The sequence below is a fragment of the Magnolia sinica genome, chromosome 10, assembly GCF_029962835.1.
Source record: "Magnolia sinica isolate HGM2019 chromosome 10, MsV1, whole genome shotgun sequence".
NCBI lineage: Eukaryota > Viridiplantae > Streptophyta > Magnoliopsida > Magnoliales > Magnoliaceae > Magnolia > Magnolia sinica.
Window position 1 is genome coordinate 77,960,532 of NC_080582.1, and position 17,250 is coordinate 77,977,781.

Below are 17,250 nucleotides of genomic sequence, written 5' to 3' on the forward strand. Positions count from 1 at the left end.
TTCACCGTCCGAGGTGACTTCATATCTAGTAGAGCTTTGATTTTGTCGGGGTTTGCTTTAATTCCTCTCTGGCTAACCTAGAAACCGACGAACTTACCCGAGCCGACTCCGAACGCACACTTGGTCGAGTTCAGCTTCATTTGGTATTGCTTTAAGATTGACAAAGCCTCGTCGAGGTCAGCTGCGTGGTTGGCGGCCTTGATGCTTTTCACCAGCATGTCGTCGACGTAGACTTCCACGGACCGTCCAATCTGTTGAGCAAACATTTTGTTCACGAGCCACTGATATGTAGCTCCAGCATTATTCAATCCAAAAAGCATGACCCTGTAACTGTAAAGATCTTTGTCGGTGACGAAGGTCGTCTTTTGCTTGTCACACGGGTGCATGGCTATCTGATTATAGCTTGAGTATGCGTCCATGAAGCTTAAGAGCTCATGTTCGGTCGTGCTATCGACCAGCTGGTCGATTCTGGGGAGAAGAAAGTTGTCCTTGGGGCAGGCTTTATTCAGGTCGGTATAGTCGACGCAAACTCGCCACTTCCCATTGGACTTCTTCACCAGGGCAACATTGGTGATCCAGTCAGGGTAATAGACTATTTCGATAAACCCTGCATCCAAAAGCTTGTCGACCTCTTTTACGATTATGGCATATCGCTCTGGCTCAAACACTTTCCTCTTCTATCTGGCCGATTTGTAATCAGGATCTACGTTCAGCTTGTGGACCATCACTTGGGGGCTAATGCCTGACATATCCTGATGGGACCAGGCGAATACGTCGGCATTGCGTCGGAGGAGATCCATCATTTGCTTTTGGGAGTCGGGAGCCAACAATGATCCGATCTGGACTGATCGGGTCGGATCAGACTTGTCAAGGGGAATAGTCAAAAGATCTTCTATCGGAGATCCTCTTTCGGAAGAATCTTCCCTGGGGTCAAGCGAGTTGACCACTAGGGTCTGGACGGGAGCTTTAGTTCTCAGAGCGGTTGAGTAACACTGCCGAGCTTCACGCTGGTCTCCTTGGAGATAGCCGACCTCGTCATCAGTAAAAAATTTCATCATGAGGTGATATGTGGATACCACGACTCTCATGGAGTTAAGGGACAGTCATCCGATGATGACATTGTAGGCTAAGGGGCGGTCCACCACTAAGAAGTTGATTTGGTGGTCTGATTCTACCCTTCTCCTGCAGTGACAGGGAGTATGATAGAACCCTCAGAGATGACTTCATCTCCCGCAAAGACATGCAGCGGGGTCTTGACGGGTCGGAGACATGACCTATCAATCCCCATCTTATTGAACACTTTGGCAGAGAGTATATCGGCTGAGCTGCCTGTGTCTACGAGAATGCGATATACTTTTCGACTAGCTAGAGTCATAGCGACGACTAGAGCATCGTTGCGCAGTTGCTGGATACTGTGAGCGTCCTCGGAAAATGTCAGATTGCATTGGCGCATCCGCTGTTCTTTGGAGGGTCTGCTGGTGAGATGAATATAATGGTCTGGGTCGGTACTCTGAGCACGGGCCTTCCGGGCTTGGTTTGAGTCACCTCCCGGCTCACCACAGATAGTAAAGATCTCGAGATTACCGTCGGCGGCTCTGTTGGGTTGTTCATCTTTCCGACCTAATTGTTCCCCTTTGATATACTCTCGCAGATGCCCGCTGTGGATGAGGGCTTCGATCTCTTCCTTGAGGTCGAAACAATAGCTGGTGGTGTGGTTGTGGTCGCGGTGGAAGCGGCATTATTTTCGCTTATCCCGCTGGTCTGCGTTGGTCTTCATACAACTCAGCCACTTTAGCAGTCGTTTATCTCGGACTTCCAGAAGGACTTGTTCCGGCGAGGCATTGAGAGGGGTGTATGTACTAAACTGACTCTCAGGACGTTTGCTCGGCCGCTGACCTCTTGTTTTATCCTCGTCCGGTCTCTTTTTGTTAGAGGTCGCCCGGGGTGGGGCTTACTCTTTGCGCTTTTCGTCCTTCGCCGAGCTCTTGGTATTCCGTGTAGCCTTTCGGGAATTGAAGAGGTCTTCGGCATCAGAGTACTTCTGTGCTCGATTCATGAGCTCTCCTAGGGTCGTCGAAGGGTTCTTCCCTATTGAAAAGAGGAACCTCCCTTCCCCGAGACCGACTATCGTAGCGGTCAGAGCTATTTTGTCCGAGTAATCATCGACCTGCACTACCTTCCCATTGAACCGCACAATGTAGTCTTTCATGGTTTCTCCTTCTCTTTGCTTGATGGTGAGTAGGTGAGTAGACGGTTTTCGCTGTTCCTTCCCGACAATAAATTGTGTCAGGAATGCCTTACTGAGGTTGGCGAAGGAGCTGATCGACCTCGGCTTTAGTTGCCTGTACCAGCTCTGGCCATCTCTTGTCAAGGTTAAGGAGAAGGCACGACACATGTTTGGCTTGGATGCCGATTGGAGCTCCATCCAAGCTCTGTAGGATTTTAGATGCTTTGTAGGGTCTCCAGAACCCGAATATGGGGTGATGGGTGGCATCCGGAACCTCGAGGGTAGAGTAGAGCTCATGGTGTCGTTGATGAATAGTGGCACTGTTTCCTCCATCATTACGTCTATCGAAGTCGGGGCTTGTGCCCGATAAGCTTGGTGCATGACGCTGATCTGACCCCGCAGCTCGTCAAGCTAGACCTCCCAGGGATCCTTGTTCTCGGCGACAGTTTCGAGGGTCAGATCTTTCTCAGGTGCTTTCCCGTGCCTCCTCTTCTCCAGTTCATGATGTAGATCGGAAGGCTCCATCATTGAGGTCCTTGAAACATGAGACGGCGCTTGAGGGGATACGCCACGAGATACTTCTCTCCGAGAATTAGCTAGCGTAGAGTTCTCGGCAGCCGCCTGGGCAACCGTCTCCTGATTAGGGAGGGGGAGTTGCCTTTCTAGCATTTGCCTCATTTGGCCGAGCTCACTGGCTAGCGTTTCGACCTGGTTCTGCAAGGAAAGGTAGCGGCCTCTCCGGTTCCGAGATCGTTGCATCAGGCCCGTGGGAGCGGACTCGGTTTGGAGTTGGGAAGACAAGTTCTGCGATTGGGCTGCCCAACAGGCTCAGGGCTGGTAGCAACAGTGGTGGGAGGGGCTTTCCTTCCTTTCGCCATTGTTCTTTTTTGATAAAGCAGGAACGACTTTTGATGTTGTTTCCCACAGACGGCGCCAAAATGTTGAGGCAAGAATCTGGATCGCCCTCTTCCGACCTTCGAGCACTTGCACAGGAGAAGAACAAAGGAGACCCTCAGATGCCAAAATCAGGCCTGGAATTTGGGTTTGGTCGTTATTGAAGGGTTTAGGGCGAGAGATTCTGCGTACCCTTTCAGTGGGAGTAGGTCCTCTATTTATAGTGTATGGAGGATAGGGTCGTCCGCAATCTTAGGCATGACTTCAGCTGTTAGGTGGGATGTGCGCGAGTGGTGAATGTGGGCAGCTACCCTGGAATTATGCGGTGGACTGTTAAGCGCTAATGATGGGCATCAACGGTTACCCCAGAGTCGTGCATAGTCGAGGAAAATCATCTGCCCAGCCGAGGAGGTAGGTCGGCATGATTCTAGTCAGGACATTATGGGTCAGCACGGTGTGGACCCCTCAGTAGGACATCACAAAGATTTGGGTTGAACCTCCGTTTACTTGTGTCAGAATCGAACTAGACCAACCGATTGAGCGGATGGAGCCGACCCGAACCGAGCCGAGCGTTGCCCTAAGCGGAGCTGAACTCAACGATTGATCGGTCAGGGATTGCTCTGAGTAGCTTGGAAATTCTATATTGGTTATCTGGGCTATTGGTTTTTCCGAGCTGGAGGTTGGGCCTATCTTCTCGTCAGTTCCATCTGTCCTCGATGAGCTCTTCCTCAACTTTACCGAGCCGATCAACCCCTTGGGCCTGTCTTGAGCTGAGCTGGATTGACCAGGGCATTTCAAGACAGTCCTTGTGAGGTGCCTAGGTGGAAGCTTGGGGGCGTGCACTGCCGAAGACTGCGCTTGGGGAAGTGAACTCCATCTCCTCTGGGCATGGTGGAGCAGGAGTGTGTGCTCGTCAGCTCGAGCCGATCCAGAGGATGGTCGCACTATATTTCCCCGTAACAGCTACCATTAGCATTAACTCTATCCAAAGTCTTTTTCAATGCTTCACCTGTTTGCACACAGGTATCATCACTCGATATCATATTTCTAAATCAATTTTTTTCTGCACAAACTTCAAGCATATACTAACCCCATTCAAAATTTCTAATTAGAATTTAAAGCATCTAATCATTCTATTCATAATGAACAGATGAAAGAAAAGAAAAATGTACCTCCCCGTGGCTAGCATAGCGCCACTGCAGAAGAGAGCTTCTCATGGATTCCTGATCTTGCATCAATCTTTCCAAACCATGTTTCTGGCTCTCTTGTGCTTCTGGACTACATTCGAAATCATGAACCTGAATATAAAAAAAAAAAAAATGAAAGAAAAAAGAAACAAAGAAACAAAGAAAGCATCAAATGAAAGCCTGTTGATAATAGACTGGCTAAAGAAGAATTTCCATATATAAAACTAGAATTATTGGTTAACCATTTCAAACAGTACCTATTATCAAATGATGGAAAGCACCTGTGTAGCACATTCACTATCAACTCCACTGTAGCAGAATCTGCCATGGCGGTATCTGTCATGTGAGTGTGTTGAAACAGTCTATCAAGATAGTTATGGACCATCAAAAATAGCTTGCAAGAAATTTCTTAATTTATGATCAGACGAATTCAGTCTGCACTTCTATCCCTCTAACATTCCCAGATCTCTGAAGTTGTTCATCTTCCCACTGAGCATTATCAGTAGTAAACTGTGATAACTTCTTGTTCTATGTAAGTGACATTGTTGTTCCATCATTGTGTATCTGCAATCCACATACATACAATCTACATAAGTGGGACTAAAAACTCAGCTTACGTGTGACTTATAATCCTCTAGGCTAAGCCCAAACCTGGCCAGGGTGGACTCAAGCTTCACATTCCAGTCAAGTCCAATTGCACCTCTAGATACAGTTTTGGGTTCCAGGAAGTAGAACAATAGTACAAAAGTCTCAAATGGTGATGTTGCCTTTGCAAGTTCCAGCTAGTTTCTTACATGCATGCAGACATGAGAAAATACCTATATCCAAGTAGGGAAAATGTGAACCCAACATCCTTCCTTTCATTTTTTTATTCTTATTCTTTTTTCCTTTCTGAACTAAGCTTCTATCCAATGTCAAGAATTTCCTTAATTTATGTTATCAAGTACCTCGTAGTCCCATTCATTTTATATGCATTAGTTTTGGCTACATTACATTTTCGTTAGTCTGGTTTAATTGGATGTGTCACACACCTCACTAATTTATTTAATATATCTAAGGTGAAAACCAGTACTTCTTTTGAGAGAGAGAGAGAGAGAGAGAGAGAGAGAGAGAGAGAGAGAGAGAGAGAGAGAGTACATGAAATTTGTGAGAGAATCTGATTGAGAGAGATTGGCAAGCTATGGTTGGCCCAAATGGAATGCTATGACTAGCCACGAGAAGCATATCTGAAATGGTATATAGAGGAGCCAACATCGTCTTAAATCTTTATTATGTACATACACAACATTCAAATCTACCATTGACTAGCTACTTTCTTTAAAGAGCTTGTCAAATGCAAATTAGTAGAGCCAAAATAGGGCATGACCCACCCATGATCTGTCCCAGCAATTCAAGGGTCATGGTGTTGGGAATTACTCAAATTTGGAATGGACATTGGCGCACCTTGACATCCTTGACATCGTGCACTTCAGGAAAATCCAGTAGATCAAGATAAATAGTATGGATGGTGCGCATATGCTCCTCCATGTCAAAGCTGCTAAATATGCACAAACAAGAGAAATAAGAAGTGAGAGTTTTAGAATGATCACATTAATGAGCGACATAACTAGCAATAGGAACATGGAATCTGGACTACGATTGGAACCATGGTAACAGGATCCTGCCCATTGTTTAGATGATTTTTATCAAATCTAAATGCAAACTAATGATCCACCCAAAAATTGCCATGTCTAAGCTATCAATTGTGTGCAATGATCAAACACTATTTTCTAGAACTAGCAGACATTAAAAAATGGAACCTGAAATTAAAGATACAAGTAGACTCTTGTGAACTTTCCTCCAGCAGTTTTGTGACCGCCAGTAAAAGTCATCGTAAAAGCGCCACCCAAACATCAACATGGACCCCAAATCAACAGGGGTCAGATTTCCACATCAAGCACCAGCTGCATACATATAATACAGAAGGGAAAAAGTATCACCTTCAACATGTGCATGCATGTGGCCTCAACTGCAGCTGACCATGACTGTCAGCCAAGTTTCCACACCAAAAATCCAGAAGTCCAATTCAGAAGCAAGCCAATTAGTGCTAAGATGGAACTAACAGCAATGCAGAGAACTTGGAACCTGAAATTTGAAACCATTAGTGGATAGCTTGGATATTTCCAAGAAAGCAACTAAGTCATGAGAAATTCACCATAAGAATATAAAAAAGTATATAAATTAAAAAACGTCGGTGGATAGTGTGGATATTGGTAAGAAAGCTTGCATAGTTAGTGCAAGATGCTGCATTAAATACTTACACATAATGCATAAACTGTCTTGGCATCCTAAAGATCCATCGAGGGTCAAATCAAAGGGCCCGTGTAGATGTATAGTCAAGGAAGAAGATTCTCTCTATAAAGATCCAATGTCAATACTCCAGTCAAGTTCATTAGGAGCTTGTCCTGTTTTATAAATGACTAGTTTTAATGCATGTATATGCGTCAACTGCAGAAAATCAGTAACCCATCATCCAGAATACGATTTTTCAGCCTTTTGCACACCAGGTTGTATAAACCAGACATTAAGTTGGCAGAACTGCATCCCATTGGCCCGTCTTCCTAAGGACATCCAAGCAAAAATAAAATAAATCCAGTACTCAATTAATTCTCCTATGATGTACTTTGGTTGAAAAAAATATAACCAAACCCCTTGAAGAAATACCCTTCTTGAATAATTAAGGATCAAGGTAGCAAATTATCCTCAAAATCTCAGCTTCAATGGGTTCTCCTTGAAAGAATGGCACTTAAAAATAACAGAATCCAATTAACAAAATGCCATGATTCATCAAGCATGAAAGCTAACAAAAAAAACCAAGCAAAATCTGGTCGTTGGAGAAGAATACTAAGACAGTTTCGCCCCCAGATGCACGCCCAAGCTGCTCACCCCTTGTGCCACCGTGTGAAGATCCATCAAGAAATGGTTTATATGGCACATTCAGTAGTTCCCGTGATGTGGTTTAGACATGATAATACATACATATACCGTGATATGGTTTAGACATGATATACATACGTATGGATAGAGTATTCTCATTTTCAATGTTTTCTTTTTCTTTTTCCTTTTTTTTTTTTTTTTTTTTTTTGTAAAATCTCCCCAAAAATAAAATATTATCAATTTATAAATAGTTATAAAATTTTAAATATACACGTATAAAATTAATTATTTTAACTTTTATATATTTTTTCATAAAAGATTGAGATAATTTTGCAATAAATAGCGAAAATTTAAAACTTATAGTGTTTTAAAATATCTTGCAATATTATCATGATAATATTGTTTAATCATTTTTCTGCAAAACAATGTCTTGGTATTTTAAAAATCTCGGCAACATTTGTGACAATGGTCTACATCAGCTAACCAAATAAAAGAATGACTTCACCTCTCTCTCTCTCTCTCTCTCTCTCTCTCTCTCTCATTGGGGTTTGAATCCAATGCCTCAATGTTGAATCGACGAGCCTTTTGTCCAGGCAGGGAAGCCATATTTCAGCGAGCCTTCTGTCCAGGCAGGGAAGCCATATTTCAGCATAGAGAGAGAGAGAGCATCTTAAACCATCCAGCACCATCTAGTTCGTCCGATCACAACAGATGAGAGCGTCCAAACCAAGGGGGACCACAATGTCAACACGAGCATATCAAGATCCAGAAGTGATCAGAGATGCTGGCCCACCATAACAGATTAATGGCAGATTCCTTCTCAATGGTCCAGAGATATTCGCGATCAACAACTATGCAGAGTCCAGCAGATACGAACAATGAAGAAGACTTGGAATTTGAGCACAACAGATCCAGATACGATCTTCAGCCACTTTCATCAGTAAGGAGGGCCATTGATCCAATGAATCAGAAAAACACATTAGATCTCAGATCAAGATGTAGATGTAGAGCAATTGCGTGCATTGATGGCAGATTTGGAGAACGACATCAATGAAGATGGAACAACAATGTTTGCGTCACGATCTCACATTGGGCTTCCCGGTTTGGAATTATTGGATTTGATGGTTGCCACTACGGGTGGATGATGGAACTAAAGTGCTGGATTTAATGGTCGACGATTGCAGGTGGAGATGGGTTTTGCTGTTGATGATATGGGACAGGCAGCCTCTTATGATGGTAGTTGCTGTTGATGGAGGTTGGGTGGCTGTGCAGTGGGACAAGATCCGCTGCTACCGGATATGGGGAAGACTCTGGATAGCAGCGGTGGTTGATGGGTTAGGGTTTGGAGAAGAAAGCAGGACAATAGTGGTAGTCTGCTAGGGTTTGTAATAACGACGATTGGGGGTTTGGAGAAGAAATAGGCTTTTGACGTAAATGGTAAAAAAAAGTCAAGGGGAAAATGAATTTTTATTACGAGAGAGCATCGGTGTTTATTTTTCCTGCAGTTGTTTCCTACATTAAGGAGTGAGCCCCAATGATTCATATCTAAACCCACAGTTTGTGTTAGCCGCCGGTAAAAATGCGCCGACAATTCCCACATTTCTTGTAGTGTGGACAACTTGTGGTTTAACCAGTTGAACTCTAAACCTTTCTTTATAAAGGAAGGTCGGTAGAAATAGTGAATGCAAAGTGGATTAATAACAGTGATGCTGGTTTTTTTTTTTTTTTTAAGGCAAAGTTGCTAACAGGTCAAGAAATATCAGTAAAAGTACTTTCTAATAGTTATGGGCAATGCCTGGAAGAGTACAAGAATGAAGTTGAACTTATTGCAAAACTCCAACACAAGCATCTCTTTATAAAGAAAGGTCCATTCATGTGGAAGAAAAGATATTGATATATGAATACATGCCCAGCAACAGCTTGGATGAACTGCACTTTGGTTTGCTTCTGTTACTTATCACTTATCACATGACAAGAAAATCTCAATTTCAAGTGATTTAGTAAACAAAGCTATGGGTGCACATGTTATTTATATCGTTTATTTTTTTCTTATAATTCTTCTTCAATCAAAATATCTAATAAAGAATATCCATCGAAATCCAACCCAAAAGCATTCGCTACCTACTTTCTTATGAATCATGGGAACTTATGTTGGGATTGCATTTTTATTTTTTTAAATAAACGCCGACGGCTATAACCGTAAAAAAACAGATAATTTCGACGGTTAATACCTGTCAGAAATGATGACGGCTACAACTGTCGAAAAAAGCTGTTGGCATGTCCGATGGCTATAACCATTGGCGAGCAACGCAGACGCCCTGTTGTCAGGGAAAGCGATCGCCGACAGTTTTTAGCCATTGGTGTTGCCTTTTTTTTTTTTTGTAGTACTTCTTCGAATAGAAAAGAAACGTATTGTATTATTACTAGGAGTATACTCTTCTACATTGCCCACCATCCTGTTCGATTGAGTAGGTTTAGCTTGAAAACTAAACGATAATGTGAAAACCATGTTCCAATGAATGGCAATGTCCCAAATACAATTTCATTACATGGACATCGTCCCCTTGGTGTTTCGAGGCCTGCTTCTTTTAAGACATTTTCCATCTAACTTGTACACTCACTGGCCGCAAGGTTGGCTGAAGGATCAATAGGTGAGATGATTTTCAGTACTTTGGTTGTCGATGATAGCTCATTGGCCAACCATTCATCAGCTAGGAAACACTCTTGCTGAGGTAGTCTAATAAGTTACAACAACTTTCTTCCTTAGGACTTACGACCGATCAGTCTGGTTGAGAGCATTTGAGTTTCAGTTTTGCAGCATGGGAGATAGTACTACTACAGTATTCATTGCCACATGGTCCTTGTTTATTGGGATCCTTCAGAAAGGCCTATGAAAGCTTACTTATGACCAAAGAGGTCTTGCATTTTCCTTTGATTTCCTTCTTACTGCAACCCGATGTCTTGCCATCGACGTTTTTGGGTCTAGGTCAACGCTTTTGGTACCGCTGAAAATTTTGGGTGTAAACCGTTTCCATATTCCTTCTCGTGTTGTAGGAGGTTTAACCATCCTTTGGGTCAATGGCTCCCTTCGTGGGCGGTGATTGGGAGTCATCTATTGTGGTTGGTGGCAGTCACTGTTGAGACCTAAATATTACATATTTATCCTTTCAATTATATTACCTTTCCTGCCATTTAAGTGTTAATCCAATATAATTATATATGTTTTTAATCATGTGAGGTAGTTTTGGATCTAAAGATGAATATGCGCCTAAAAGGATGGATTTAGAGCTTAAAAGAAGATATTGAAGAATTGGAGATTTGGATATCATTAATGAGGAATTCAAATGCCAAAGATCCAAGAAAATCAAGTACACAAAATAGAGTGCTTGGTCCCACCTAAGGTCGGTTTGATCCAATCAAAAGTGCACAAAACAACCCAACAAGAAATTATAATTTTCAGAATTAATTTGGCTCAGACCTTTAGTCCGACTGAAGCCAACTTCAGTCCGACTGAAGCCAACTTCAGTCCCACCTAAGACAGCTTAGGTGGGACCTAAAGACAGATTCTGCATAGATTTTTCAGATGAAATTCGATATGCGACCGAATGCAACTTTGGTGCGACCGAAGCATAACAAAAGTGTGGAAATTGAAGTTGGTTGCAAGTCGGTGAGAGTTTTTACTATTTAAAGGAGTTTTCTTAGTTGTTTTAAATACTAATTAGAGCTTGGGAAAGATACCAGTGGGTGGTGGAGTCTCTACAAAGGCTTTCTTCTTCTTCGACTTCTCAATTCTAGTTTGTTTTTTTTTTTTATTATTTTTCTTCTAAGTTATTAGCCATATTAGGCTAATCTCTTAGCTGAGGCTAAGGGATGGAGCTTGTAGTTTATTACATTATTTAGTTTATTTGATTCAACAAACAGTTGTTAGAATTATGATATTATATTAAATAGATTTTGGATTTACTTTTAAGTCTTTGAGTTGTTTATTTTTGGATTTGTTGTACACTTTGGGTATAATGAATGCTTTGATTTAACAATTGTTTAGCCTTGATTTATAAAAGGATTCAATCTGTATAATTGATTGATCTATGGTTGTTTAAGGATGTTATAGACGCTTTTAATTCCCTACGATTGATGTTCGAGTGCTTCATGAATGAATTGTGTAATTAAATTCATATTTTAATATTGTTTATGATTAGCTTAACCACTCTATCTTCCAATTGGATAGGATAGGACTTGATTCCTATTAAGTTATAATCGTTGAATTAGTAAAATAGATATTATGATTGCTATAAGTGGACATAGTCATTTTTCTTCTTGTTTAAAACCATTTTTATCTCGCTAGATTAAACACCCAGACTACTATAAGTGGACATAGTCATTAGACTTAGATTAGTTCTAGGCTGTGTTCCCCATTCCCTGTGGATTCAATCTCGGTCTCATCGAGTTATTACTACTTCGCAACCCTGCAATAGGGGTTTGTGAACAGTCGTGACTTCTAACTAGCCAAGGACCATGTAATGACCTCCCCATCTTGACTTGGGAGGGTCCCCCCACCCAGAAAAATCCTTCGAGCACATCGGTCGCATAGCTAGGAACCCTAACTGGTTCTCCTAACGACGTTCGTTCGAATGTGAGGGCCATCGATGCCCTTGTATTGTTCGATGTGACACTTTCCGTTGATTGCCTGGTTGATTGATTCCTCAAATTAGTCGTAACCATGTTGACTTCGAGGTTGGATGGTAACGGGTCTATATCGATCGACATTGCTTCCTCACCTTTCTCGGAAAACTTCAGTAATTCGGGATCGATGTGATCCTGGATAATGTTCCTGAATACAACACATTTGTTAGTTGAATGAGACCGAGTTCTGTGCCATTTGTAGTATTTGGTCTTTTGTAACTCATTGACCGATCGACCGAGGGTATCTTATGATTCATGTTATTTTGATAAATTTCCCGGCCAACAAAATATCAAATATTTCCTCAGCTTTTGTGACGTTAAAGGTGTAAACTTTTTGAGCCTTTTGTTCGGCTGAAGTGGCTGATTCCTCTTTGACTAGTATAGAACACACTGGTGGCTTTTTAGCCACCACTACAACAATTGTGATCTCGTAATTTGAGTCATTGTAATACTAACGCAGGGGCATTTTCACACCAGGCTCGAGTGGGGTAGCTCGTGCGATGTGGGGACACACTCGAGGTGGGTGACCCATGTGATTTGGAGCCCATGGGAGAGATCTCGTGTTCGAGACTCCTCACCGGGGGTGATTAATACAGGGGCATTTCACATCGAGCTAGAGTGGGGTAGCCCGCAGGATGCGGGGACACTTGGGGTGGGTGACTCATGTGATTTGGGGCTCACAAGCCCATGAGGGGGGTTCGGCCGAGGTCCTAACCCATGAGACGTGGGGCCTAGGCTATGAGATAAATGGATTAATTCGTCATACTCTAACAGTTCGAGCTTTTAGAGCAAGTGGTCAATTGTCCTGCATCAAATATGTCCCCAATGACGAGTACTTTGCTTAGTTCCTTTTCGCAGAGGTTCATATCAAGAGACTTTTTTGGTCAAGTCATACAAATCTACGAACTCCGTGCCTATAAACTTCTTACGAAGTTTGTATTCAAACCTGTCTTGTGCAAGTTGCATAAATTCAGCTTCGGCCATGACAACCTTATAACAACACTTCGCCCGCTTAAACCATATGATATAGCTCTCACACGTTTCGCTAAGCAACTGCTGAAAACGTACGAGATCGGACATAGTAATCTCTATTCTTAGAGAAGAACTAAGCGTAGAACTTTTCTTCCATCTCTTGCCAAGTGTGTATTGAGTTTGACAGTAAGTTTGAGTACTATGCGAAGGCCATTGCCGTTAGTGAATGTCCAAACAATTGCAATTTATGATAGTCGTTGTTGGCCAATTCTCCACATTTCATTGTAAATCGACCAACATATTCGATAGTCGATTGACCGGGCTCGCCAGAAAATAAGGTAAAATCCGGTCGATAGTTTCTTGGCAATGAGTGTTGCTGATCTATCCATTCAGGGTATGGTTTATGATACACCGAGAGAATGTTGTGGTTGAGTACTTGGCCAACAACTTCTTGGACAATTTGTACAATCTAGTCACGATCCATCTGCTGAGGTTCTAAGACTGGTGGGTGATCGGGACCAAATCGGTTCACATTATCCTGGAACGTAGGGAACTGTTGGAGATTGAATCCTCCTGGCAATCCTAGATTCATGTTTTCAGGTATAAAGTTCCTACCCTCTCCCTCCAGTCACCTAACTCCCATAGGAGGTGGCTCATTTCTCATCTCTTGGATAGGAACCGATGGTGGATTACATTGCGGATACGGCATGTGTGACAACAAAGCTACATTGCCAATAGAACTTTCCTCGACATTGTATTATGTTGCTGATAGTGTTCGTTTGGCCATCATAGCTATCAATCGATGCATGGCTTCAGTCTAATTAGCCATATATCGATTGGTATTTTCAGCTTAAATATGAAATTACTCTCCCTGGGCCCTTCCATATTCCTGCACAAGTTAAATGCTCATCTATACATCTCGGAGCACAACAACTACCTCATCTAGAAGAATAGTTCGGGAAGTTGACGCTCCTTCCTGATACCTAGCAACAGATGTTGGACTATTATTTAAATTCAATGTCTCAGGGGTTGTCATAACTCACACGTCATCTACTGGAGGTGGTGCGGTTGGCGTAGAGGGATCAACCCCGGCAGTACGAGCACTTCTTCTATTCATAGTTGGCAATACTACACCGGTAAGTTAGACACAGTCCCATTGGGCATGCTAAAAACTTCTTGTTGTTGTTTTTGGCACTGGGTGTGTGGGCGTGCCAGAATTGAAATTGCGGCTTCAATTCAAACCGAACAATAATGACCCTAAGCACTAAGATAGGTAAACACGTAGTGTATGATCGAGATTTGATGAGATCGGTGGCCTATTCAACCACTCGTTCAATGTGTAAAATTGGATCAGGTGATATTAAGAGGGTGGGGTTCATCCTTTGATGATGGGTTGCACCTTTGCCTTTTGTACGAAAGGACTTTTCGATATAGATAAAATGAAATTGGAAAAGGGATTCTTACAGTCGATCACGAAAAATAACTGCGGAACACCTTTCCAATTGATGAACAAAATCCAACGCACGAGTGCAGGTTCAAATTATAGCTAAAAGTTACCCACTACTTGGTTAATGTTACGTATTACACTACTATGGAATGTAAAATAGTAAGCTTAAAAGTAAAAGATTACACTAGGAAATGTAACTTGTTTGACACAAAAAGTAAATGATTACACTATGGAATGTAATTTGATTGGTAAATTAACAGGATAATTGAAGGATAGATTTGGTTTGTTTGGGTTGGTATGAGAGTATTTTTCTTGCTGAATTCTTTTGTTATTTATAGTGTTTAATTTATCTACCCATCTAGATCCTTCCCACGTTGTGATGGTCCATAACCGTTCGCCATTACTTGAACTCCTTTGTTTCTCCTCTCGCCGCTTGTCCTGTAACCACGTTTATGTGTTGGTTTTATGAGGAAAAGGGAGTTTTTTGTAAATAGAGGCTTCCTGTCTTCTTAATTGATTTTCTGAAAAATGGGTTTTTGTAGGAATGGGTTTTCTGTAGCTACTTTTCACCCAGTAATGTCTCTATTTTAATATGTGGCACTGATGTAGTATCACATTACTTAGGACTTGAAATGTTTTAGAGGCTTCAAATCTAGCACAAATGGCATAGTTGTTGTTGTTGTCTTTTTTGGCAAACTTAAAATTCCATCCAATCATTTGAAATGTTTTGAAGGCTTCAAATCCAGTTCAAATTCCATCCAGTCATTCACTTCTGCTTGATTTTTTGGTGTTTCTCAGTTTTTCCTCATTTTGATATAACCTTTCATACTGTTAGAGGTCCAATTGTTAAGGTCCCTTGTCAGATGTTTAGTATCGGGCAAATTTTGAGTAATTTTCAATTTAACCATTTGTTGTTTCAATCCGAGCATTAGGATTTCTATGTCAGTTCTAATGACCTTTGCATCTTGTGTGGAAATCACAAACTGAGAGTATTATCTGACTCTTTTTTTTTTTTTTCAAAACATAGCTTCAGGAAAAAGGACCTCCACTTGATGTGAAGTTGCTGTTGTACTAATGAGCACTTGAGCTCTAGAAAAATCAAATTATTATATCCCATTCGTTTGTTTTCTTCCATGTCTCTAAGTTTTAGTAGAAATGTTATGATATGCATGCATGCCTGAAGTTCATTTTGTAGCCAAGCCCTGTAAAATCCATCATCAGTTCTCATCAAGGTATTCCGTATCGGTATCAGTACCCTTTGATACCGATATGGATACGGGGGCGAAACGGCCCGTAGTGGTGCAAAATTTTTTTTTTGCCAAAAAAATATAAGAAAATATGGATTAAATCCGGAATATTCTAAGCATTCCAAATATACATTCATTTATAAATTGGAATATGTTTATGGTGGTGTAACGGTCCACTCTTTGGTGAGAGTTGTATCGGACTGTTTGATGAATTTATGAACCAGACAACCTAGATTTGACTGCAAAACTCATATATTTAATTTTCTAACTATCTACTATCAATGATAGATATATTAGAATGAATGTAATATGAAAATATCTTACATGTGTAGGTGTTTGCAATTATTTTTCATAATTCATAAAAAAAATATAAAATGACAATAACAATCTGTAAAATGAACATTAACATGTTCTACTATGATTAACACATCATATTCTACCATTAAAACATCAAAATATTCAATAAAAAATAATTTTTCGAATTTAAAAAAAAGGGTCAAAAATAGTGCGTAAATAGAAAAAAATTATAAAAAAATATAAAATGATAATAACAATCTGTAAAATGGATATTATTATCTTCTATTATGATCAACACATCATATTCTACCATTAAAACAATAAAACATTGAATAAAAAGTATAAATACCTATTTTTGAGAAATTTCTGGAAAATGGCCCACAGAGCTTCGAATCAAGAAAATCCTTAATATAAGTTGTTTTTATTTGTAATATCAAGCCAAGAGTAGTCGAAAATAGCAATAGAATGATTTAGAAAGAGTTTAGAAGAAAGAAGTTTCAAAAAAAGTGAAAAAACAGACCTTAAAAAAGAAAAAAAAAGAGAAAAAAAAGGCATTTTTTGACCATAACGGCCGTTACCGGGCAGTAACCGTTACGGCCCCGTATCGCGTAACGGCCACGGCCGATACGCCCATATCGTAACGGATACGGGACACCCTGGTTCTCATAGAATTGTTTGATTTAGAACTGCATGCTATTGGGAGAGAAGTTTTGTGTCTAGGCAATGCGTTGGATATATCTGGGCTATATTAAGTTGTGTCGACCCATTTAATTGGCATGGAATGTCTTGCCCTTGCATGTTCCTACGAATCCGTGTTCTTGTTCTTGTTCCGTTTTTTGATCATTAACAAAGTTTTATTAAAGAAAGGGAGAAAGAAGGTCGAAGGACTAGTGAATGCAGATCGCAAGAATACAGTCACTTCTTGTTTTGTTTCTCCTTACCCTTTATTCCCATTCTTGAACATTATGTAAGTTCAATTTGACTAAATTGTCTCACATCTATGAAATGGGGATAATCTTGCAATATTTTGGTGTTAAGTTTGTAATTTCAAGTTCTAAGAGGTTAATCTACAGAAATTAGACTGCTCCTCATCCAACAACGAGCAAGCTATGGTGCAAAAAAACATGTCAATTAGGTGATCCTATGCTTCCGATCAATAGCATGAAAATGGACAGTCAAGGTCGACCAGAGAAACAAAATAGATCCATCATTTTGAAGCATCTAGTAACAGATCACTCTTTGTATTTCTTATGATTCTAAAGTAACACTTTGATTTTATGATTCTAACCATGTGATTTATGGCTCATAAGCCATAGACAGATGTAACAAATTGATCCCATTCAAAGGGTTAGGTTCATCAAATCGGCATGATTCTTGCAA

General features: G+C 40.9%; 1 protein-coding gene across 1 annotated transcript in view; it reads left to right on the forward strand.

Annotated features, from left to right (window-relative positions):
- Window positions 1–17,250, forward strand: part of LOC131217072 (uncharacterized) — a 33,501-nt gene that overhangs the window by 14,748 nt on the left and 1,503 nt on the right. The window contains exon 8 of the mRNA XM_058211813.1: window positions 16,734–16,837. The gene's annotated coding sequence lies outside the window, so the exon portion shown is untranslated. The remainder of the gene's footprint in view (window positions 1–16,733; window positions 16,838–17,250) is intronic.